Source organism: Myodes glareolus, chromosome 18 (assembly GCF_982192425.1).
Source record: "Myodes glareolus chromosome 18, mMyoGla1.1, whole genome shotgun sequence".
NCBI lineage: Eukaryota > Metazoa > Chordata > Mammalia > Rodentia > Cricetidae > Myodes > Myodes glareolus.
The window spans coordinates 5,241,326-5,268,585 of NC_142043.1; positions in this window are offsets into that span (position 1 = coordinate 5,241,326).

Below are 27,260 nucleotides of genomic sequence, written 5' to 3' on the forward strand. Positions count from 1 at the left end.
GTTGATTCTGGTCCAGTATTTTTCCTCTCTTTTCTGTTTCTTCCAAAGACCTCTGGCTTTCAGATCCTTTGCCTACACTCCCTTATGCCAGTCTCCCAAGCCAAACACTTGCCCTTGAACTCACAGAAAGATTACTTTTTGTAGGGTTTGCTGACAGCAGTTTTATTGCCTCACTAGTTTATTTTCTATTTTGTTGCAGGAAAATAAAGGAAAGAAATAAAGGAACAAAAGTGTGTCAGGATAGGACAGCCTCACACTCATGATCCTATGGTTAGTCCTGATTAAATGAAACAACAAAAAGACAAAAAGGGATTCATAGGTGGTAAAAGGAGCTGGACAGGGGTTCACAGTTTTCTGATAGTAATCAGAAAACATTATACACACATAATAAGCTGCCAAGGAAAAATTCTAAAAACATTATTTTAAAATAATCATAGGATGTTTGAATCTACAACCAATAGAAAGTTGAATCTGCAACTCAAATTCAAGTGATAGAAACTGTACTAACACTCCTAATGAAGCCAGAGCTGGGGCGTTGTTCTGCACCTCCTTTCCTGACATCCTCCTGGCTTAGTTCTCTGTTTGCTTCATCCTCAAGACAGTTAGAAGATGGTTATAGAAATTATGGTTGCCATCCTGAATATGTCAACATTAAGAGAAGGAATCACATATCTAGAGGAGAGGAAGCTGGGTATATTCTACAAACAGCATGAATGACCACAGTAGTCCACTAAATATCCATCCAGTCTCAGGGTGGGCAGCTCAGAAGTCTGTCTGTTCCAAGTGCCTGGGGAGTTGAAAAGGCATTGGTTTCCTCAGGAGCTGGAGTTACAGAACCACCTGATATGGGTGGGTACTGGGAACTGAACTGAAGTTGAGTTTTCTAGCACTCTTAACTACTAAGTCATCTTTCCAGTCCCATACCCAAATCTCTCTAGCTTGTTGAAACCGTGGTTCGTTCCTCCCTCCTGCTGAATGTCCATTTTGAGCTGACTTCCGGAATTTCTTTTTTACTGCAATCACTCAGAGACTCCAGCTAAGACATTTTCTCAATGTGAGTTCTCACAATAATCACAGTAATAGAAAGAGAAGGTGGCTAACTATGCACTTGCCTTTCAAGCTTCTGTCTGGCAGTAATGACGTTCACTTCCACCCACATATCATTGGCAAAGAAAGGCAGATGGCCATGCCAAATGCCACGACAAGAAGCAGACACGAAACTCTTTTCTGTACCCAGAAAGTAAAGGCCCTGCTCTCTGGTACATTACCAAACTACCCTTTATTCTCTACTTCTGCTTCCCAACAGGACATACCGGAGCTTCCCATAACTTCTATGGCCATTATCAAGTAGTAATAGTCTGTAAGTATAGTTAATAGTCTAATGCCAGCACCTCAAGTTCCGTTGACTTTAAAATCTCAGCCCATATCATCTTATGTCATACACTGAATTTGAAAGACGTCATACTAATATGCTGATATGATATAGAGGATACATTTTTGCTTGTCTGACTATACTGCCATTCCCACCCACTACTGACCCATTCTTGGAACAAGGAGTTATTAAAACTTTATTCTATCAAACATTGATCTAACTGGCTATAGATAGGGCAATGAATGAAAAAGACCCATTTTTTACCTTCATCAAGCTTCAATTCAACTTGGTAAATGTGTAATACCATAGTGATAATTAAGTAGGTCAGGTAGTCAGCAAGTGTAAGGGAAGTGTTGCTTAGGCAAGGGTACCCAGAATAAGTGACAGAAATGGGGTGGAGTCGTGGATAAACAGAAAGAATTTCCAGGTCCAAAATTCACAAGAGCAGAGGCTTAATGGACCACCATAATCTGGGTTATTAAAAACAGCAAGAGGAGTCTGCAGTGTGCACAGGCATGGGAAGGAGAGCCAAAAGACATGGAACTGAAAGAAAGACAGGGTGCCGAGACTTGATACAGAACTTGTCAGGATCTCTTGAATGTTATGAAGTTAGATGGAAAAGGGCAAAGCCCGGAGGAAGGCTACCAGTTAGGAAACCGGTGAGAAATGGTCGCCTGGTCCAGAACGGTGTAGTAGGAGGTACGGCCTCCTTGTTCCATCCTGCCTGGCTAGCATACACCCAAATACAATACAATAATAAATTGTATTAATTAATTACTGCCTGGCCCATTAGCTCTAGCCTCTTACCGGATAGCTCTTACATCTTGATTAACCCATTTCCATTAATGTGTATCACCACTTGACTGTGGCTTACTGGCATGAGTCTAACCAGCGTCCGTCTCAGGCAGGAAAACCATGGCATCTGCCTCACTGCCATTCTTCCCAGAATTCTGTTCTGTCTTCTCTGCCTATTTAAGTTTTGCCCTATCAGGTCAAGCAGTTTCTTTATTGATTAACCAATGAAAGCAATACAAATACAGAAGGACCTCCTACACCAGAACAATAATGTGAATAGTGAGCTGTCTGATTCCCAAGTCCTCGAGCATAGGCCCAGGAGAGAGAGGAAGGGGAAGTTGCTCCTTGGTGGTGGGAAGTAAAAAGAAAGCAATTTTATGGAACTGCAGCCATCTTTGTCTCATAGGCATATCCTGCGGGTGTGGAGCCTGCCACATGTTGCTTCATTCACTCCTTGCCACCTTTGTGGGCTTTCTGAGACCTGTAACTGATAATTGCATACCTGTGTTTACCTAGACAGGATCAATGCCCTCCATCTGGCCTTTTCTGACCTTCTCCATCCTCCATGCTTCTACTATTCCATGTCTTGCCTTGGACTGCATAACAGAGCTTAGAGTCTAGCTCACACTTTGAAAGTACAACTGTCTGGCTACTTCAAGTACCAACTGTCCTGCCAAATTCAGAAAGTTCTTCTTACTTTCAGTAGTACCTAGACTACCCCACCATCTGACAATAAGGATCCAAGCACATATTTTCTGTTGGACTCGAGAGAAAGTCATGGTCTGATGCCCTGCATTGACCGCAGATAAAGTGAGTACCTTGAATCATTCTCTCAAAACTCTGCTCTTTGAGAACAGGAAAAACACAATCCTCCCTCTCTCGTTAGTTTGGAGGAGAAACTTGTAAAACACTGGCAATTTTCAGAGTGTTTTCTGCAAACATCTCTAACCCACTCCCAGCTTATTCTTTCCTTTTGGTGCCGACAAGAAGGGAGTGATGAACAAGCTTGTGTCTCTTTGGCAGTCCTGCAAAGTGTCCCACTGCTTAACAATGTGGTATGTGCTGGGTATCACCTACCTGCAGAAGTCATAGACCTTGATAAAACTGTTTTCTATAATTTTGACATTGAGTCTAGAGTAAAACAAATAAGATATCTTGGGTACAAAATTTCAGGTGGCCTGTGCTTCCAGGGTCAAACTAGTGCAAAACTGGTTCTTCCTGACCAGAACATTCTTAGATGCTGTTACCTCCAACCCTCAAAGGGCCTCATGCCAAATTGACAGTCAAACAAAATCCAACTAAAGCTAATTTAGACAAAAAGGGTATTTTTAAAAAGGCATTCTGTTGACAAACTCCCAGAATCACAGACTGCTGAAGGAACAAGCTTGGAGATCAGGCAATGCAGAGTAAGACTGTAATCATGCCACAGGACCAAAAGGACAGCAACCCAGTCCCAGCTTCCTGTTTAGAAACACATCAGAACCTGCACCAGCCCCGCATGCCACGTGGATGCTAAATCAGTTACTCTATAACAATAGCCCTGGAGTTTCTTGAAAATCGCATTAATCAGTTATCTGCAACCACTGCCACTTACACTACATTCAACCCATCACCTTGCTGGCTAGGTTAAGGTCAGGGACGCACATAATATGAATGGCAAAGTCTAAGCCATCTCTCCACAAAACAGAGAACTTTAACAAAGTGTTGAGTATTTTGAATGCTTTTATGAGAATGGGCTTTGCTTCATTATGTTGGAGATTCCCCACATATATAGAACCTTAGACTCTGGAAGCTGAAAACCAAGTGCTCTGTATGTCCACTAAAATACCTGTAAGCTGCAGTAAGTTCTGTTGGAAAAAAGTAAAAATAGGAGTTGACAAAGACTATAAGAGTGAAACCAGTAAACATTACATCCTAAAATAGTGCAGCTCACCCTTCCCAATGCTATGACCCTTAACACAGCTCCTCATGCTGTGCTGACCCTGCTATAAAGTTACTTCATTTCCACTTCATAATTGTAATTTTCATACTGGGTTGAATAGTAATATAAACATCTGACTTGCAGGATTTTTCACATGTAACCCCTGTGAAAGGGTCATTTAAGCTCCCAAACTTGTCATGACCCACAGGTTGAGAACTACTGGTAAAAGGGAAGCACATGAACTCTGACCTCAGAAAAGGGAAGAAGCCAGTTCCACAGAGGTGATTAGAGGTAGAGGGAAGAACAAAGGCGGAGGTCTCTCATCTCTTAGATGGAAAGGAATATGGAGTATACCAAAACCAAAGGCCGCTAGCACATTCAAGGGGGACCCAGAAGCAATGCAGAGATAGGGACAGGCTCACAGGCTGTGCTTAGAGGGCTTTTTTTTTTTTTGCTTTGGTTTGATTTGTTTGTTTTGTTTTTGGGTCGTGTGTGTGTGTTTATGAAATCATTTTTGTTATTATCTAGAGCAGTGAATGATGGAAGTGCTGGAGGGAGTGGGATGGGGAATGGCTACAGAGGTCACAGCAGTGGTGGGGATAAAAATTCATCTGATGTATATATTTGATGATAAAATTAATGACTTGAATTTAGTTCCTTCAGGGTGAACAGAGATTTCTGAATGAAAACAATGAATGAGTAGTTGCGACTCCACTGAAACATGAAAACCCAGGTTGATATTCAAAGGTTGAGGAGCTGGGCATGGTGGCACACACCTTTAATCCCAGTACTTGAGAGGCATATGCAGGCAGATCTCTGTGAGTCTGAGACCAGCCTGGTTTACAGAGCTAGTGCCAGGACAGCCAGGACTGCTACACAGAGAAACCATGTCTCAAAAACAGGCACTGCAAGCAAAGTCAGTATTGTGCATCCCACAACTCTCCGGGTCCAGAAACACTGTGCTGTCTTTTACCTTTGTCCTCACCACTCTACCCCTACACATCTATCATTTTTTTTATTGCCACATGTTCAAAGACACATAAAAGTACCTGAAAAAAATTACAAGACATTGTCCATCCAGATATAGCAAATGTTAGCATTTGGCTGAATTCACTTCAGATCTTCTTGAAAGTATCACAACACGCACAGCTCCACTTGTTCACTCCATTCCTCTAACCATGTGATACCATTTATACAAAACCCGAAAACACTCTACAGTCTACGTATCCCATGGAGTGCTGTACATGGAGGAAAGTTACGAACACAAGCATTCAGAGCAGCCGAGAGCAGAGTTTACTTTTTGACGTTCTAACTGACATTAAATGGAGTGTGATCTAGTGTGTGGGAGGTACTTGGTCATTTAGAAGAGGGATTTTCCCCTCACTTGAAATCTTCCAAGCTGGAGAACTCAGAAACAGAGAGGTAACCCTTAGTTTTCAGCTTCTGGGGTCACAATTGGCATGCTCTTTGCTGGAATCTGCATCAACCTTGTGAAGGCAGGCAAGTTAGATCTTTGCAACACATTCTCTTTTGCAGAACATGCATCTAGAAACCCTTATCACAGGCTCCAGGGCCACCAATACCGTTGTTAAAGCCCAGGACCCCTTCTCAGAGATCCCAGACTCTGACACAATTTCTGGGACACAAGGCAAAAGGTCTACCTCTCACCCCATCCTCCTGCTTCCAGGAGATTTAAGGTCCTCCAAAGTTAAATGTCCCTTGTGCTCCTTTAACACACCAACCCTGCTTTGGACAAGACCATCTCCATCCATGTTGTAGTCAACAGGCTCCCAACACATTCTTCTAAGTCAGAGTAAACAAAGCTGGCGTTCATCACAAGAAGCACTGCCTACACAAAAATGTCCCCATTGTTTCCCAGTGAACTAAGAAACAGGTGAGGAACATCTGGTTGCCTTCTCACTTCTATAATGGGGTTTGCTGACTGTGCTCTGCAGAGCGTGCCCAGACTGCATCCTTCAGTCTCTCACAGTGGGTTCTTTCTACTCCACCAGTACCTGGTATTTTAATTCCCTTAGTGGAATTAAGTGAGCAAATTATGGGCTCCTGGGCACTCAGGATTTTTACTCAAAACTTCCCCTTTCCTGCATCTTGGTATCTTAATTCTAATATTGTTCTGTTTGCTTCAGAAAGGTCACTTGTTCGGTTCATTTCCTTGCCCTTTATTTCATTGGTGAACTCAAAATAGTTCTAGGGGAATGAAAGAGTATTTTGAGGGAAGGGCCTGGGACTTTACACAGGGCAGGGCGCATGACCCTCTCTTAGGACTGGAGGGGGTAGGGTGGGAGGGTCTGTGGAGGAAGAGGGTGGGAAGTGGGAGGAGAAGAGGGAGTGGGAATTTGAGGGAAAAAGTTCAAATAAATAAATAAAAGAAAGAGTATTTCGATCACTATAGAGGGATAATTATTTTTACATTTATTCAAGTGTGTGCACACAGGAATCTGAACATGAGCACATGCGCCTTGGTGTGTATGTGGAGGCTATAGAATGACATGCAGGTGTTGTCCTGTTCTCTTCTGTCCCTCTACGTCTGCTCCAGGGATTAAACTCTGATAGTTAGTCTCAGCAACCAGTGTCTTTGAGTCATCTTGCTGATCTCAGTAAGACAGAAAAAAGAAAAAAACAAAATACATTTTAATGTTCACATTATTACCAATAAATTTTTTCCCTCTCTGAAGCAAATGTAAAATGATAGACCTGCAAAGTCATTTCTTCACTTCACTTGAGTCTACCTACGTCCTTGTCCTCACAGTCCTCACAGTCTTCTTCAATCAAAATGTGCAAAGTCATTTCTTCACTTCACTTGAGTCTACCTACGTCCTTGTCCTCACAGTCCTCACAGTCTTCCTCAATCAAAATGTGCAAAGTCATTTCTTCACTTCACTTGAGTCTACCTACGTCCTTGTCCTCACAGTCCTCACAGTCTTCCTCAATCAAAATGTGCAAAGTCATTTCTTCACTTCACTTGAGTCTACCTACGTCCTTGTCCTCACAGTCCTCACAGTCTTCTTCAATCAAAATGTGCAAAGTCATTTCTTCACTTCACTTGAGTCTACCTACGTCCTTGTCCTCACAGTCCTCACAGTCTTCCTCAATCAAAATGTGCAAAGTCATTTCTTCACTTCACTTGAGTCTACCTACGTCCTTGTCCTCACAGTCCTCACAGTCTTCTTCAATCAAAATGTGCAAAGTCATTTCTTCACTTCACTTGAGTCTACCTACGTCCTTGTCCTCACAGTCCTCACAGTCTTCCTCAATCAAAATGTGCAAAGTCATTTCTTCACTTCACTTGAGTCTACCTACGTCCTTGTCCTCACAGTCCTCACAGTCTTCCTCAATCAAAATGTATTTCTTTAGTAACAGCCACGTAAGATAGGCCAAGTAGTTTCAAGTCTGTAATCCCAGCTACTTGGAAGGCTGAAGCAGAGAGCTCACAAGCTCAGAACCACTCTGAAAAACATAGCAACATCCTGCCTCAAAATAAAAAGTAAAAATTGATAAGGTGGGGTGAGTTCAAGGCCACCTGCACAACTGAGTAGACATTGTCTCTAAAAAGTAAGGAAGAAGGTTCTGAGCATATGGTCTGGTGGAAGAACACTTGTCTGGAATGAACTGAGCCCAATGTTCAAATCCTGGTACTGGAGAGATAAGCAAAAATGGGAAGGGAGTCGGATGGCAACAAGACACAGGAACACACATTATTACTCACTAAAATGATCCACTTATGCCTCCAAGCCTATACCTAAGCTATGGAGAGGATGTGCTCCAGGCCTTTGTGGTATTCAAGGTCACCTCCCACTGCAGCCCCGTTCCTGATACAGTGACTGTTTCCTTCTGAGCAGAAACTCTAGAAACTGGCACACAGGCTGACCCTGCCTACAGCAGCAGTCAAAGCACTTCATACCTCCACTGTGGAAACACTGCCATTTGCCAGCCATGTTTCTTTTATTTCAGCATGTCTCTACTAGACAACTATTAGAGAATTACTTAAAGATTTGTATTTCTCGTGACTCCTCACTTACAGGGCAAATGCTTACTGAGGATATCTGGAACCAAGACAATACAGCGAAATTTTCAGTCATTGAAGACTTATTTTCTTTCTCGTGTTCACATCCAAATTTGCCAAATAATAAAAGTGGAACTTACAGTTCACTTACACTAAGTTCAGGCACATACCTGAGAGCTCTCTGAAAACGTGATCAATTCATTTCTGCACTTTCCATTCCTGGAATACGCATGGTGTCCAATAAGTGTGCAATAAATATTTGAGAGTGGAAAATTTTGTGTGTGGATCCTTTCAGACAAAGCGGTGGAAGAGAGGTGCCTCTCAATCTCCAGGAGCCCGTAGATCGCTTTTCCTCCCCAGCACTGGACACTCCGCCTCCCTTGTTTCTCACACTCTCCCAACTCAGAATCCCTAAAAGGTTGAAATCAAGAAGCAGGACTGGACGACTCAAATGTCTCATTAAGAATGCCTAAAGAAATATGCCTAAAGATGAAATTATAGCTCTTAGACCAGCACTCCAAACCCCGGAATCAAAGGAAAGAAAAGGAGAGGAGGGGGGCAAAATTATGCGATTTGACCATGGTTACTTATCCAGTAAATGTTTTTGAAAGCTACTAACTACTAATTGTGGTGAAGGTTTTTAAGCCGGGAAATGGCGAGTCTCTCTCTTTTCCTGATGCTCTGTAATTCATGTGCAGCTCGGGATGGCACTCTGTTCTAAATACAATAATATTTTAGAGAAATTTGAACACTCTAAGTTAACAGGTATGCCAATTTGGAGCCAGAAGACATGCAACTCTAGAGATTTCAAATAATTTAATAAGGCGTTACCATTTTTCTAAGGTTCTGTGGGTTTCTCCCTTCCCCACCCCAATCAGCCTAAAACGCTCTACCATGTGGCCTAATTCAAGGCTTGCAGGCAGGAGAAATTACTGACTTCAATATGCCTGCCTGGTGCTCTCCAGTAAAAGCATTGGGCACCAGGCGTTCTCATTCTGGGAGGCTCTGCAGAAAGCTTTTGCACTGACAGATCTCCACTGGCTCCTTATGAAAGGCAACAGAGAGAAGGAGGTTATGGTCTATTGTGTACCAAGCTCAGAGGTTTATGTCCCCCAACCCCCGACCCTTTGCCTTAGAAAAGGCCCACAGCAGGGCCTAGTCATGCCCGAGTCATAATGGCCCTTGGGACACTGAATGCCATTCAAGGCCTGCTGAAGAAAGATTAATGTTGATTATCATTGCCATTAATGGTATTACTGTTATTGTTGTTATTATCCATTGCTTATGGAATAAGAATTCTGTGGTCTTTTGATACAGTCTCTGATTTTCCTGTGGTGTTCAGCACACTCAGTTGCTTGTCTAAAGGGCACAAAGAGTGAAGAAATGCTGGAGCAGTTGCATGAACTTTCTTTCCGGCTTGAGTAAATGCTTTACTTTGCCAGGAAGGATACAAAAGCAGGGTAAGAAAAGGGTTGGACCAGCAAAGCTGGTGTCAGAAGATAATGATACTGATTCTTTGTGGCTTCATATAGTAAAAGTTTATTTTTCATACACCTGAGGTGTAAGCTAGGGATGACCACTGAGAAGACAGCATCCCTTAAATCACCAACCACTGCCCCAAGTGCTTCCTGCTTTACCAAGTTCATCTTAATGGTGACTCCATGTCAGCCAGCTAAGTGGGACAAAGACCACCAAGGGAGTTGCTGAGGTTGGTTGAAGATGATGGGGAATTCCAAGACAACACTATGATGGACTTAAAGGCAAAAATACTTGTGTTGAGAAAGATGACAGAAAGTTCCAGAAGATACACCCCCTCTGTGTGTGTGTGTGTGTGTGTGTGTGTGTTCAAGAATAATTATTTTAAAATTGAAAACAGATAAAAAATTATCTGATTCACTTGGCCTTAGGAAAAGTATTAAGAGCAGTTTTTATTAGCAAGCTGGAAAAGAATTACTGATAATTATGAAGCAAGAACATGAACATGACACAATTAGTCACTTAAGGAAAATAAGCTTTAGACAAGAAAATAAAATTAGAGTGTACCTTTGACTTTACAGTGAAAAATATTTAGACATTAAAGTGTAAACAGTAAATACTAATTTGATGGAGGAAAGGGGGAGAGAGTAAGCCATCACTTACAACGCCACATGTGAAATAGAAAACTAAAGTAGATGTCATTTGAACTCTGGAACTACGAAAATGTCTTATTGATATGGAATTAGAATGTGCTGTTAAAACTGTGTAATTAAATGCAAAGCAACTAAAAGCAGACGGGGTTACCTATGAGCAGAGTTCTGCTAATAAGGATGGGATAAAGGGCTACTACTGGCTTCTATTGTTACCTGTAAGTGTAATAGTAAAAAAAAGAGCTTACTCTGTTCTTTAAGTTGATAATGCAACAGTCTCAACACTGCTGAGAAGCCGTACTAGGTAATTCTTTTACATTCGAGGCAACAAGCAGTAGATCTGAGTAACATAAATGGCCTTTTGTGGCCAGTGAGATTGCCCAGTGGGTAAGACGCTTGAAGACAAACTTAATATCTTGAGTTTGATGATCTGGGAGTGGGCTCCCATGATAGAGAGAAGAGAAAGACTACTACACACAAATGTACGCCCTTTCATCATCCTGGCAATGCAAGTGTGTACACACACATATACCCACAAAAAAGTGTACAAATATACATGTGCAGGTATGTATGTGTAAATACACACACACACACACACACACACACAATTTTTTTTAAAGAAATGATCCTGGGCTAAAACTGCCATAGTACAAAAATGGGTTCGTGTAAAGAGGAAGTTACTGTAAGGACTTAAGAAAGATTGTATCTTCCCCCCTGTGCTAACAGAGAGGCCAGATAAGACAGGGATGGTGGTATAGTATACTTACTGTAAAAGACCTCGTTTGTGACCATGGTAAAAGACTGTAGAGCAGAGAAAGAGGAGGGAGCTTCTGCTGTGCAGAAACATACAAATGAAAAGGAATACTGAGGATGGAGAGTATTTTAAAATACTTTGTGGAACAAAAAAGAAAAGATTGAGTGGGAAATGGAAGAGAATTTGAGGTCAAGTGGCATAATTTTTGCTTGTTTGCTTGTAAATTTTTAAGTCAGGAAAGGCTTTGTGTGTTTCTATGGTGAAAGCAAGGGGAAAACACAGAATAGAAGCTTCTAGAGAGAAGATGACAGAAGATGGCATTTGGGGAGATGGGAGGCATGGTTGGTTGGAGTGTTTCATCCGTGGATGGTTCTGACCACTTGCTCTCAGGTCTCAGTATTATCGCCTCCGCTCCCTGACCTCAACTGGCTGATAAATTCAGTGTCGGCACTGAATCTCTGCCTGCAGTCCTTCCAACTCGGAAGACTTAGGTAGGTTTTTGTCCTTCCACAGTATGTATCTGCCCATTATTCCTCTTTTTTTTCAAGTTTATTTTATTGAAAATAGATTTTTACTTTATACAATATATTCTTTGGTTGTTGTTGCTGATGGTGACATAGGACAAAATACCTTCATCCTTTCGTTGGCACACCAGCAGCATAGATCCTAAAATAACCCCAGATTCATATGTGCTCAGCCCCCTTATGTATCATTTTCTTTCTCTGTTTCAATTAGCCACTGCCAACCAAAACTTGGAGAAGATAAATGAAAAATTATATAACTGAGCAATTCATAAACTCTAAGTTGTTCGCTGTTCTGAGTAGCATGGTGAAAAGTTACGTGTTCTGATCCACAACCCTAGGACATGAAGGTTCAATGTGTCTCTGGTATCCACACCGTAGTGTTACCCTCTCATTGCTCACATAGTACATTAGAACACCAAATGTCAGGGGCACAATACTGTGTCTATGTGATCCACATTTCGCTTTCAGGAGGGTGTAGCAGAACATGGAAGGTGATGGTTGCTTGCCCATTCCAAGAAGAAGCCATAGAGTATCTCTTTGGGGAAAATGAAATCCTTCAGTGTAATAAAGGAATAATAAAGTTATAGGCTGAGGCTCATAAACTGTGAAAAATTGGTGATTAAATCTCTCATAGTATCTAAATTTTAAATTAAACTTTGTCACAGACACAACTGTGTAGGAGAAACAGAGTAGATAGCAAGTTTATCCTATTCATTGCGTCCTGAAACAAATCCCGTGAAAATCAGTAGGAATTCCAGTTATGACCAGCTGATTGTAAAGACAAACAAACACCAACCAGCCTATCAAGAACAGGAATGGTCAATTTCTACTAAAATCTTAAAATGTTAGACTTGTTTATTCTGATTGGTATTAAAGATTTGTCACAAAAATAAAAGGAGGCTTGCATGAGGACTGAATATTAGCCTAAGTAGAAAGTAAAATTAAGAAATTCTGGGGCTGGAGAGATAGCTCACTGGCTACTCTTCCAGAGGTCCTGAGTTCAATTCCCAGCAACCACATGGTGGCTCAGAATCATCTGTAATGAGATCTGGCGCCCTCCTCTGGCATGTGGGCATACATGGAGTCAGAATGCTATATACATAATAAATAAATAAATCTTTAAAAAAAAAAAAGAAAGAAAGAAATTCTGTCTAAGCCAGGTAGTAGTGGCTAACACCTTTAATACCAGGCAGATCTCTGAGTACAAGACCAGCCTGGTCTACAGAGTGAGTTACAGGACAGCCAAGGCTACACAGAGAAACCCTGTCTCAAAAAGCCAAAAATAAAAAAGAAAGAAAGTCTGTCCAGAGTTTAAGAAAAAGAAACTGGTCTAAAGAAATATCTAAAGAGCTAAAACCTGGACATGTGCCAGAATAGTCACCTTATCAATAAACCCCAAAAGGCAAAACCTGAACAATTCCCGAATAGTTACTTTATTAATAACCCTGAGAAGATCAAAGCCCCAGACTTGAACTACAAAGGTCTCAGGAGGCCATGAAGAAGTTCTAAAAGGAGACCACGTAAGAAGAGACGTCACCATCCAGGTACATCCGAGATTAGCAGGAGCCAGAGAAGCTTCACGTTCATCCACTGAGAGAACGCAGCTGCTGAAGCAGAGCGATGCAGGAAGCCAGGCATGGTAGTGCTCTGTGCCTGTGATACTTGGGAAGCCGACAGGAGGACTGCGGGTTCAAGGCCAGCTTGGGGTACACAGTGCCATCTCATATTTATGTGTGAGTACATGTGTGTATATAATTTCAGTCATATAAAAAATTTCCAAAGCTTATATCTTTAAAAGAAAGAAAATAATGCCAAACAGAAAGTCAGAAGCAAAAGGAAATGAAGATGAAGTAAAATGACATCAATGTATAAAATCTAATGAAACACGGACACAGAAAATACAGCAAGGCAGCATGAACACATGACAACGCAGCGCTCTAAGAATCTCCCTGTTGGGGAGGGCAAGAGGAGTAACTGGGGAGTTTTAGGACCTAAGTGTGTCTGTCGTTGTCCTGTGGTGCCTGTTGAAGAACACAACTAACACTCCACACAGGGCTTGGCTAGAGTCACAGTATACACGAAGCAGAGGCCAACGGCAGCTTGGGCTGATAACATGACCTCTTCTTAAAAATAAAGATGAAAGTAAAAAGTAAAATTAAATAAAACATGCTAAAATGTATTATAAGCATAAATAAACTCTGTGCAATATTCCCAGGAAATGCACAGCTTCAACTTTTGTGGGGCCTGGGGAGTGAATGCAAAAATTGATCCTATAACAGAATGGAAATTCCAGTAGCCCTTTTGTAAATGCTAATAAATTGTAAAAAAAATTCTCCATTCAAACTTACTAATGAAAATCTATAATAATAAATCTAATAATAAATACTTTCAGAAATAGGAAACCTTCAGCTACACAAATTACAAATACTAAGAAAACAAAATAAGAGAGGGTGGAAGAAACTAAGTATGAGGTGATTTTATGCATTTTCCCATAAGGCTCTGGGCTCAAGGACAGCTTGGGTGTCTCAGTTTCTCTTCCAGTTATTGCGATTAAATACTCGAATTATAACGATCTGAAGGAGGGAGGGGCTCTTCTCCATCACAGTTACAGGTTGCAGTTCATCATGGCGGGGAAGTCACAGCAGCTGAAAATTGAGGACGCTAACCACATCACACCCCCAGTCAAGAAGCAGGGAATGCAGAAAGAGAGAGAGACAGACAGACAGACAGACAGACAGACAGACAGACTCACCACTCACCCAGCTCACTCTGCATTCTCACAGCCCAGGTCCTATAGACAACTAAACGGATCTTCTCACATCATTTAAATGCAATCAAGAAAATCCCTGACAATCAGGTCCAGAGGCCCATCTCCCTGGTGAGGTGATTCTAGATTCTGATGAGTTAACAATAAATAAATAGTAATCACCACACTGAGTTACATAATGAAAATCTGTTTCTAAAAACTGAGAGGTGCTTATGTAGTTCAGTGGCATAATATTTACCTAGCTTGTCCAAAGACCTGAATTGATTCCCAATTTCACAAAAAAAGATTGTACAAAATGTTTCTTAGATATGAATAGTCCCATAATTAGAGGGATGAATTTGTAGTTTAAACTATCATCATAAAGTTGCTTCCATGGCAGTTTGTTTTCTATTATGGCATAATATTCAGAGAGTAAAATTCTACTTTTAAGAGTACATTCATCCCTGCCCTGTAACACATCAAGATACAGCTCAGGGATCCATATGAACTTTCCTAGTCTACTCCCTCCTTTCCACCCTGCTTATAGAAACTCCAAGAAATTGACCAAACTCTATTTGGCCTTTTCCAGACTGTCTTATACATATGGCTATTATCTGAGATTTAATAGTCAAGCATAAAGATGTGGAGACTGTTCCAGTCAACTGTGGACCTGCATGGTCTGTTTCTCTTCAATGCTGAGTATACTATTAACTTGACACAGCATAGAGTCACTTGTGGTAGAATGTTTGTTAAACTATGCAAGATGTGTTGCAGTTGTTTAACTTTGTAAAGATATGTTGCATTTATTTTGTAAGGATGTGTTGCTGTTTTACCTTGCCTACTAAAGGCAACCTGATTGGTCTAATAAGAATCTGAACAGCCAATAACAAGGGAACAGGCAGAATTAACTGGTAAGGGAATAAGTGGGAAGAGGAATTTCGGCTCTGGGAAGAAAGAAAAAAGAAAAAAAGAAAAGGAGATGACAGGGAGATGTGGGGGTGAGGGAGCAGACAGACAGACAGGGAGGAAGCAGGAAAGTAGCACAAACAAAATGAAGGAAAGGTAAAAAGCCCCAAGACAAAAAATGTAGATGAGTAGCAGGCTAAATTAAGCCTAAAATGCTAATGGGACAAGCCTAAGCTATGGTTGAGCATTTATAATTAATAATAAGTCTCTGTGTCTTTATTTGGGTTGGTGACCACTGGTTGGTGGTCAAAACAATGCCAACTACAGTCACTGAGAATGGAGACTCAGATGAAGCATTGCTCAGATCTGATTGACCTGTGGGAATGTCTTGCCTTGATTGTTAATTGATGTAGGAGGGCCCATTCCAATATGGGCTATACCATCTCCAGGGCAGGAGTCCTTAGACTCAAAAAAAAAAAAACCTAGCTAAGTTTTGTTCTTTTCCTGCTTGTGCTTCAAGCTCCTCCTTGTTTGTTCCCTGACTTCCCTCAGTGATGGACTACCCAGACGTGGAAGCGAAACATGTTCTTTCCTCCCTTCAGCTGCTTTTAGTCAGTGTTTATCACAGCAACAGGAAGGAAGGACACTGGGACACTGAGGGGTGTGTTGGAGGGATGCACACTTTGCTGATCAACACAAGAAGAGAAAATCTTGAGCTGTGTAAAGTGGCAGGAGGACTCTGTTGTCAGTGAGACCCAACAAACTCATGAACTATAAGACAGAATTGCGTTATATACTGTGGTTAAATACACAGCATTGATATTTATTGTGTTTATTCGTTTGGAGTACTTTGCAATTCCTGAAATACCAACACACACTCAGTTCCAAGTCAGTCTATAGTCTTTATAGGTCATCAGCAATTTAATAAGTCTCAGAAACCATTCTTTGACAAGCTACCCAATTCAATAGTCAGGCTAAGGTATTTCAATGAGTATCCATTTCTAGAATGATTACTATCTCCAAACAGAACCTGGGGTTCTAGAATGTGACTCATGTAAATGCGCCACAAGGACAACTGACTCAGCAGCCTTTCAGAGCTCCTGCATGCATAGTTAGTCACTTAAATACATGTTGCATTCAATATCTAAAGTATTCATTTGTTTATTTAACAAATTTCAGCAGAATACCTCCCATGGACACAGACATGAATCAAGCAGATGAAAGCTCTCTCCTCACATACCTTGTTTGCTTAATTAGCAAGATAAATAACAAAAAACAGGATATCTGCTAGTAACAAACTGTAAATGGAAGAATGGTCCAGGCGTTTGTGTTGAGGAGCATCAGTCTTCGAAGGTGTTTTCAGGGAGAGCTACACTGACGAATCAACCTTGTGACAAGACATGTATGAGCTACAGTTTCCGGAAACAACAAATGTCAGTGAAGATGTCAGAATAGCTAGACTCCAGTCCCCTAAGCAAAGGACAGCACAGCAGCAGCTCCCCATGTTTGCACCTCAGCACCCTCCCACATGGGTATCAGCTCCAAGTCAGTGGGAGACTTGGTTCTAGGGTTGGGCTACTGAGGGGTGTGAACCACAGGGTGTGTAGGACACCAAGGATATGGAGATGCTCTGTGTACCTCCAGCCTCTGACAGTAAACCATTAGTAAAATTACATAAGAGAGTCATTTAAGTCACCCAAAGACAGAGCTGAGAATGAAGGCTTTAATATAACCGATGGAGACATGTGTCTTCAAATTCATTTACATTCCTTATCTTCGTTTACATTTTCACAGAAACAGTTTGTAACAGAGCTGATTCCAGAAGGTTCTAGAAGAGAAATGGAAAAAAGAGATTAAAAAAAGAGTATAAATAAGATAAATCCAGTTTCTTCCATCTTATTACATGAAAAAGAGGTCCACCACTTGGCCAGCACCTGGAGCTTGAACGATCTGGGCTTGGTAGGGCACTCTGCTGCTCCGAGACTCAGCGCTTCCTTCGAAGCTAATTGTGACCATGCTCTCTTCCTTCCACAGTGCTCTTTAGCCCCCTGTCCTCTGTTCTGTTCCAGGAAACTAATTTGTACCCAACTGATTCTCTATCTTTTACCTTCAAATTAATTTGACCAAGAAGAGGCAGCATGGAGAAGCTGGAGGACAGAAGAAGAGGATGTGGCCCTTTGCCTTGCAGGACACCACACTTTTGCATTGCTTTCTAAGGTCCTCCACAACTATGGACTCCACTAATTCTTCCTATCCCTTGAGTTCCAGAGATAACAACAATCTCTGACATTGCTGGCCCTTGGGTGTTCCTACCGCTCTACCAGCTTTCTTTAGCCCCACCCGTATCTCAGCAGCACCCTTTCATTGAATGTTTCTCCGTCACTATGCTCAAATACGCTGTTTCCTTCATTTAAACTTTGACTCCAACTCTACTGCTTCCGTCAATCAGTGGTAAAGTTTCAGCCTCTGGCCTTAACTTCAAACAGCAAGAAAGTCCAGTGTATTCACTAATATAATCCACTACACAACCACACCACTCTGGACAATACAGAACAAACAACCTAATTCTCATGTTCTTTTGCAACTAGATCTAGTGATCAATCAATATGTACATGCATGCATATGATTTCTAGATGTTCTGACTAATGTCATAGCTACAGGTTATCATTTTTAAAATGTCAACATGCCTCCCCACTTCCCATTATGGTCTTAACGCTTGCAAATTTCTCTTGTGTTTGTCAAAGAAGCATCCCCATTTTCTCTGTTGAAATCACCGATGTGCCAACCTCTCACCAAAGAGAAAACATGCTCTTCAGGGTAACACTGAGATCCCAAATGCAGCAACAAACTAATATTCACTGCCCATAATCAGTTAAGTTTCTTATAATAATTTAGCACACATATGGTAGTTATGAATAAGCATTGATAACATTTCCCTAATCCTTTCCACATGAGCCAAAACTGAAAAAATTTTAAAGCTTGTATGAGCCAATCAAGATAAATATTAATAGTTTCAAACATGGGTTCAAGACTAGAACCAATAAGAATTTGGAGTTGAGAATTAGCTTTGTTGCAGAGTTCAATAGACATACTTATTAATATCATTGCCAGGATTTCTGTATGATTGTACTGTTGCCAAGTCTCCAAAGGTTTCAGCAAACTGCTTAGAAAGTCATGCTGGTAACAAAAATCTTCCACTCTAAAGAATCACAACTCAGGTAAGAAAAGAAAAAGATATGTCTTCTCTGTTTGTTTTCTTGTTTCTCTTCCTCCTTTCTTACCCTGAAGAGCAGGGCACTGGGCAAGGATCTAATAACTGATTGCCCTGTCTACACACAAACCCCAAATATCTACAGCCAATTCTGTGTCTAATATGGCTTCCCACTATGACCATGGTACCCCAGACTTAATGAAAACACATAATACCCTACTCACAAACATTTTCAACTGGTAACTTAAAAATCTCAACAGAGAGTTTCATCAGAGAGACGTTGCTATAGCAATAATTGTTCGAGAACATTCCTCTAGATTTTTGGCTGACTGATGTCTAAAGGGGAGCAAGAATAAAACAGCTCTGTTTTTCTCCTTCCACCTTTCAGACTTCCTTCCTGAAAGATTTCAGATTCAGAACTTGTTTCCCTTGTTTTGTTTTGTGCAATGCTAGGGCTCTGTAGGCTCACTGTAAGTAAACACTCCACCACAGAACCACAGCCCCAGCCCAAATTCAAAACTTATTTTTAACTCAAAATTTCATAAATAAAAAAACCTCTTTACATACAAGACAGACTAAGTTGCTATAGAATTAAATGCCCTGAGATTATAGGTTCTATGTGGGAGCATGTGTTAATTTTCCTAAGAAACACGAGCACAGGGACTAGAGAACAAGAGGTCACTGTGCAGCACAGTTTCTAGGGCTTGGAGGCACAGGGCTATCTGCAGTTCCACCCTGTGCTGGCGCCAGCCGAGAAAGAGAGCTAGCAAACCACAGGAAGGATCCAGAACGGGATGGCAAAAACAGATTTTACCTTTTTCCTTGCTTTAAAAGTAAGTCATAAAAAGGAATGCTGTGTCCTACAAACAATTAACATCTCAGAGCAGACTTTCTAGGCACTAACAGCAGGGCCCTTTCTGGCCTTGTTCTACTGTGAGCTTCGGCCTGCGGAGGGTGAGGCAGATGATCTCTGAGATGGCTTACCGTGCCAGAATCAGGTGTTTCCTGAATCCATTGTCACTCCCAGTTCACACACATATGACACACAAAAGAGAGAACATGCCAGTTGCTCTCACCTTCCCTAGGCTTTGTTTATGTTTCAGAACTTATTTTTGAATGAGGAAAAATATCACACATGAATCACTGCAAATTATGACACTAGTCATGGATCTTATCAAAATCGATGATTCATCTATTTCCAGAAGCTTTGCTGGCCATGGGAAAATGTGATTTCTTTCTCTCCTCCTCCCTCCAAAAGGCCAAAGGAACATGACTTTTTTAGAGAAAAAAAAAGTCAAAACAAAACAAAAACCTCTGACTTTGTTTTCTATACTTTTATTTTATTTTGTTTCTAGAATATTTTCTATAATTTGGTGCTTAATACATAGAAATAAAATTATCAGATGGATCTGAGGCTAAGAACACATTTGACCTTTCGAGGTTCCAAGTTCAGTTTCAAGCACTCACGAAAGGGTCTTTAGGCATCAGACCTTTTCTGACCTTCATGAGCCAGATATACTTACAAGTGCACACACACACACACATTTTGAAAAATTCTTTTTAAAATTGTCTGAATCCATTTTGAAGTCTTTCTTTTCAAAAGACTAAAAGTCATGATATGATTTCCTGACATCAGCATAATAATGTAAAATATGATTTTTATCAATCTTTTCCTGTGTCTTATTTATTTACATAAAATCTAGTTTTATTTTGATTCATAAAAAAGAAATCTTAGGCAAAAGTCAAAACATTGAATTTTGACTCAAGAGCATGAATATGTGTGCCTGTCTTTGCCACTTAGTGTTGGGTAAGCTTGTTTGCTGCTTAATCCCATTAGCTTTTCATTTTTTATCAGCATAGTGAAGAAGTTGTTAAGACACATCAAATTTAATTTTCAGGACTTTTGTGAAAATAAAAAAGTAATTGTGCAAAATGCAGGAGAGATGGCTCGGCAGTGGCACCCACGTTGGACAGCTCACGACTGCCATCAGCTTTGACTCCACGGAGCCGTCAGTCTCGTCTGTCCTCAATGAACACATGCACACTTGTTAGACACACGCATATACAAATAAAAGGAAATAAATGGAAACATTAAATTCTATTTGACAATGTAGTTTGTGCTACAGCTAATATATGTCCTGTTATTTTTATGCTAATCTTTTTTAAATGACTTTACAGCCTATGAAGAATTAGAATTCTTTATATACTCAAGTTGTTATTCATTTCATATTTTTATGTAATTTGGCTTTGTGGCACTCCATTTTATAAATATAATTTTGTAGAATTTTATTCTGAGTTAACATGTATTTGTTGCATGTTTTAGTGGACTTAATGCTAATGTTTCAATACATGTCTTTATCAGTAAGCACTTTATCAGCAAGCACTGAAAACATCAAGAAAGTCTGTATCTCTTCATTGCCACCTGTCTCACAGTCTAGTTACCATTATCTCATATGTACATTATCCTTTGTTCATTTTTCAGATTCACTTGTGAGAGCTACATATGACATCTGTCTTTCTGATCTTGTGCATTTCACATAATAAAACGTTTTCTAGTTATAGCTATCTTTTTCTTCTAAAAACAAGATTTCTTTCTTCTTTGTGACCAAATGATTTTCCATTATGGCTCCAGACAACATTCCCTTCACCCATCACCCAATGATAGACACCTAGGTCCCTGCCATCCCTTGATTATTATGTTGTTATGCATCTGCACCTCCTGGGCCTGCTAACATCACTCCTTTGGATATCTGTCTAGAAGCTGGTGTGGGATCATATGCTAATTTTATTTATACTGTTTTAAGGAACCTCTGTATTGGTTTTCACATAAAATGCATGTTCTCACCAAATCGTATGTAAGAGTTCTCTGATCGCCACGCCTCCCAGCATTTGCTTCCCATACTAGCCATTCTCATTAGGCAATGTCTCTCCATAGATAGCAATGATTTAGATTTCTATGATAGATGCTGAAAATGAACTTTAAAATTTATTTGTTGACCATCTGTATTTTTTTACAGAAGCATAGATTTAGATCATTTGCCCAGTATAATTGGATTACTTGAGTCTGCTAATATTTTAGTTACATTATGTATTTTGGACATTAATTCTTTGTAAGATAAGTATTGAACAGATGCTTTCTCCTATCTGTAGGTTATCTTTTTATTCTGTGCACTTCCTGTGCTGTTCAAATGCATTTTAGTGAAATAGAATCCCATTTGTCTATTTTTGCTTATGTTTTTTATATTTTCAAGTCCATACCCAAGTAATCATTGCAGTGCTTCCCCTGTGCTTTCATCGAACACAACTCAGATCCCACATTTAGGTCAGTGTTTTGTGTTGGCTTAATCTTTACACAAGATGAGAGAAAGGTATCAACTTGCAGTTTTCTTCATATGGATAGTCAATTTTCCCAGCAAAATTTATTGAAGAAGTTGTCCTTTCTTTAACGCATGATTTCTGTTGTTGACTTTGGTGCTTGCATTTATTTCTGGGGTCTTTACTTGTTTCTTTGGTCTATGTTGTTTTCATTGCATTTCCAAGTTTCTTCGATTACTTAGGCCCTGCAGTATATCTGAACTGTGTTCTTCTTAGTCAGGACTGCTGTGGCTGTTCACAGCTCTCTGTGCTACTGTACACATTTCTCCATCATTGCTTCCATGTCAAGGACGAACACCACTGGTTTCATGGTGGACATTGTTTGGAATCTGTAGATCGGATTGCACAATATGAAGATTTCAACAATATTAATTCTTCCAGGCAACATGGGAAGTGTATATGTGCAAGTGTGTTCAATTTCAATATATTTCATTAGTATTTTATAATTTTCATTATAGAGGTCTTCTCCTACCTTGATTTAACTTAGTCTTGGAGCTCATTCCCTTTCCTTTTCCCTTTCTGTGGTATGGAGCAGACATATAAGCAGGAGCTCACCAGCTCAGATGAAGGTGCTGGCAGCTCCCATGCACTCAGCACAGCTACAAACCAGTGGCTAGTAGTGTGCTTAAATGCCCGGTGGTAAGCATTTCCTACTGCTGAAGTTTGCCCAGTTGGAAGCATGATCGTGGAAGCCTCAAATTAAAGACAGGATAAAAATTTAAATATATCTCTTTACAGAATTCTGGCCAAACCTTAAATCTTTTTCCACTCAGCAAAATGACTGTTGTAGTTATGTCCCTGAGCTTCCGGTCACTGAGTTCAATCACAGAGAGCTGTGATTGGCTCAGAGAGTTGCATGAAGAAAGTCACCGTTTGCAGAGATGGGGACATCAGTCTAAGGTGCCAGTTCTTGCCATAGAAAAGCACGACAAGAACCTTCTTTCAGATTTCTCAAAGACAGGACTGGAGCAAGCTGACATTTGATGAAGTTCCCTGAATTTAAGCAGTCCGGGGAATTACTGCCTTTGAATTACTGGCAACAGTGAGCAGGGTTAGGTACAGTTTCAGAATGAAAATTGGTTTTATTTTGTCAGGAAGTGAGTGAGCAGAGAGGTGCAAAGGGGGGGCAGGAGAGAAAGACGTACAGAGAGAGATCAACAGGACTAGTAGCGAAACGTGTGACCTGAAGTCAGACACAACAGAGCAGGCGAGACCTGTCCGTGTGGTCATCACAGTGCCGGCTATACCTGAGAAAGGAGCGAGAGACGGCGAAGAGGAGGAGCGAGCGGCAACCATGAAGCGAATTGATTTACTCACTTTTTCATTGGAAGCCTGAATGAGAATTGATTTTTCCCTCCTTCCCCTGTTAACTTTCTTACTTAAAAGAGCTGATTAAAGACTCCAAAATTTATCGTTCCCCCCTTCAGAAAGGAGACTTTGCTGTAGCTCCATTTTAAAGAAAGCGAGCGTCTCTGAACTGCCATGCTGACACAACTGTTGGCCCTGCAGCAGACTCTTCTAACACACTTCTGGTCTGCATTTCTATCAAATATGTCTGCTCTCCTGCAGGTGCTCGCATTTCCCTCAAACTCTACAGAGGTCTTAGGAAGAAGTACTTAAATTAATTTTCACACTTTAGGACTCAGACATTCTGTCCCATAGTCTGAGATCATTCTGTGGAGTACTGAAATCAAAACCTTGCATTCAAAATGCTTAACAGAGTAGCGCTGTCCAAGCTTCTGAATTAGTTTTACATGTATTTACTTAATTAGTGTGCATAGGAGTGGGGAGCACATGCGTGTGACAACTTGCAGGAGCAGGGCCTCTTCTTCAACTGTGTAGGTCCTGGGGTCACCCTCAGCTTGTCAAGCTTGGCAGCAATCACCTTTAACCTCTGAGCCATCTTGTCAGCTCTGGATTTGGATTCTAAATTTTGAACATCTGCTTTCATGGCTGTAAACAAATGAACTATGATGTAAAGAGTCAGTTTTGGAATTTGTGAAATATCATAATTACATTTCAGAAAACATATCAGAACAAATGCTGGTTCTCTTTACCTTCAACTCATCAATCAGGAAACCAGAGAACAAAAGAAGATTTTCTGGGAAAAAAAAAAAACCCTAAAGATCAAAGTTATAAAGACTGAGTACAAGTAAGGGCTTTAATGGTAAATAAAACTGTTGAGAAGCCCAGTGGTACACTTCCTAGCTCAGTAGAACTTCTGGACCCTTCACCCAAGTCCCACTGTCCTCAATAGGAACGCAAAGCTGGCGTCTGTTATTTCTTGGTGTTTAGGTGATTTCACTGACTCAATGTGTTGTTCCAGTCACTCAACAAAATATTTATTTCCAGTTATTGTGTTAGGTGCTTGGGGATGTATCAGTAAACAAAACAAAAATCTTTGTTCCATGAAGGTTTTAGTGGTGGCAGAAGACAGACATTGAGTAGTAACTGTAATCAATAGTGTGCACAAAAAGTCAGAGATTCTCTGGGAGAATGAAGTGATAGGTTCAGGGGTTGTCTGGACATGGTGGGATGAGGAGAAGGGGGACATGCATTAAGTGTGATGATCTATTGAGCATGTTGGATTTGAGCAAAGCTTGAAGAGAGAGCATCAGTCAAGTAGCAAAGTAGAGGTCCCCAAACCAGGAAGTCAGTGTTGCAGAGAAGCTGGGCATGAAGAAATTGAAAGAGGAGAAGTGAATAGGCTAGAGGGGTTTGGTTTTAGTCCTTGTAAGAATTTGGGCTTTTTACACAGAAGGAAATGAGAACCTTCATGAAGTTTGAAATGAGGCAATGGCACAATGTGAGTTTTCCTGAAGGATTCTGTGACTGCTATGTTTCTATTAATCTTTCAGCAAAGAGACCAGGAAAGAGCTGGGACTATGACCTTAGATTTCCAAGGAGATATTTGAGCTGAGTCTTTCAGTTTAGAAACCATCAGTGTAGACTCTACATCAGGTAGAGTCTTCCTGTGTAGCCCAGACTTGCCTCAAACTTATGAGAGGCGCCCTCATTCCTCCATAGAAAAGGTGCTAGAATTAAAGATACAAGCCAAGATAAATGAAAACAAGTTTGAAGTGAGAAACACTTATGCATGCCATTTAATAAAATAATAATAATTAATAAATAATAATGTCTTATAACAAAATGGCATCAAAACACCAACTCTTTCTACCAGAATGTTCTGTGTTATCAGAGTAGAATCTCTGCTATCAGAAGATCTCATGTAAAAATAATCAACACATACACAGCTAATTTTCTGTGTGATAGAATATAACAAGAAAAATTACACACAATTCAGGGTTGGATTGCGTGTGTCAAGGCTGTAACAAGAAGCTTTCTATTTGACAATTTGTCCTATTTATATTTAATATGATGAATCCATTCTCACACTCAGCAATTTACAACGGTCACAAGTCTGTGTGCATCTGTCCTTCCCAACACATAAGTACCCGTGGTTCCAAGTGAAGGGTCTTGTCCTGTTTGGGATCTCTCTCTGTTCCACAAACCCATAATATTTCACAAAGAACCACCATTTCACCTTGAGTCATTTTAAGCCATCATATTTGTACCAAATAGACACTGGGGCTCCCTAAAATGGCTCATTCTCTTCTTAATACAGCAAAACATTCCTTCAGAAAAAAAAAATCACAGAGACGTTTATATCTTAGCCTAAGAGTGCACACATTCTTCAGAACTATTGAATTCACACTACAGAGAAACTATTGAAGTGGAGTCAAAAGACCAAAAGGACTAAAAAGAGGAAAGAGAGTGATTAAGTGAAGAGTTCACTCTGCTGATTCCTTGAATTGGAGGTCTAAGTGGATTCTGTTGCAATTGGCACAGCAGTAGATGCTTATGTTATCTCCATCGTCTGGCCACAAACAGTCTTTTCTTGGAAAGTATCACCCCACTATTATCCTTGGGTGTGACAGAGTATGGATCTTTTTGCTATAAGTGAAACAACATCACCTGTACAGTTCAAGTCTTCCTGTAGAAAGTGAGGGAAAGTATTGCCAGGGGTGTCTTTGCTATAGGAGTATTCAAGATAGACAATTGCCAGTTGTAGGGCCAGTCTTCAGTTAGCAGGCTCTGACATCACTGTGCCAGTTGGTCACATGGGCCAAGATATCATTAGCTATTAGTGACCCAATTAGATATTGGGTCACATGCCAAGATATCATTAGCTGTGTTGTGCCCACTATTTAATATTTTCTGCATGACCTTTCAATAGCTCTGGTCCTTGTTTGCTGTATCTTGATTTGTATATCTGAAAAATTAATTCCCTACCCTTATTTTTCCCTTTGCATAAATTGAGGGCATCTAGTCTCTCTGCATGTGCAAGCAAAGCATGCCAGAAATAGAGTGCTTACTCTCAAAACCCAGTTAGGACTCCAGACTTTTTAAGTGACATGGTGGAACAAGCTTGTAAACCTCTCAGGAAGGTGAGATGGGAGCCTAGCATGGTCAAGACCGACCTGAGAAATAGTTCATCAAGTAAAGCACTTCTGCGTGGATGAGCAAGCATGACGGTTGGAGTTCAGATCTTCAGAACCTATACAAATTCTAGGGAGTGGCCATAGTTGCCCAGCAATAATTTCAGCCTCAGCAGCGAGAAGACAGGGGAGACCCAAGGCAGGCCAGTTAATGGGGCTAACCATGTTCATAAGCTCTGGGTTTGAGTCAGAAACTCTGTCTCAAAGAATAGATAAAGAGCAATCAAGAAGACTGTAAAGATCAGTTTGGAGCCTCTACATGCATGTGCACATGTGCAAATGTAACTATACATCCATGTGTGTGTGTGTACACTTGTATACACAGCTACACATAGATACACATGAAAATAGGAAAGAAAAAGAAGATAGGAATTGAACACAGATAAGGCAAGAAAGAGAAAGAAGGAAAAGAAGTCATGCGTGTCCTGTGTTGACACCAGCTTCTCGCCTGCCTCCACACACTAACTGACGCAATCTGTCACTATTAGGTGCAATTACAACTCTCTTCACCCTGCTCCCCAACTTCTCGGTTGTATGTCAGTGTCAACAGACTAATGTTAAAAAGACTGTTCCCTTATTTTCTCCTGAACACAATAACAATGATAAGAGAAATAACACCAAAATGTCTACTGTAAACACTGATGGGTTCCTGAAGTCTTTTGTATATCCTAGACTGCTATTGTGGGGAGGGGGAGATGCTTTGTCTATTAAAAATTCTTTTTAATATCTACAATGGAAATTAGCTGTCTAGATGCCACTCTCCAGAGCCTTTGCTCTCGGCTATGAAACCTTCATTTGAAAACCTTTCCTTTGAATTCTCTGCTGCGGTTTTATGGAATGCTCAATGTAAACAGATGCCTCATATAAATTTCATTTTTATAGGTAGCTAATATACTAATATCCTACAGGGATAATTTAAGCTCCCAGGTGTCCAGGTTTTAACTAGGCTACAAAGAAAATTTAGCCAAGGACAATAGGACAAACCACCTAAGCTAGAAATGGCATGC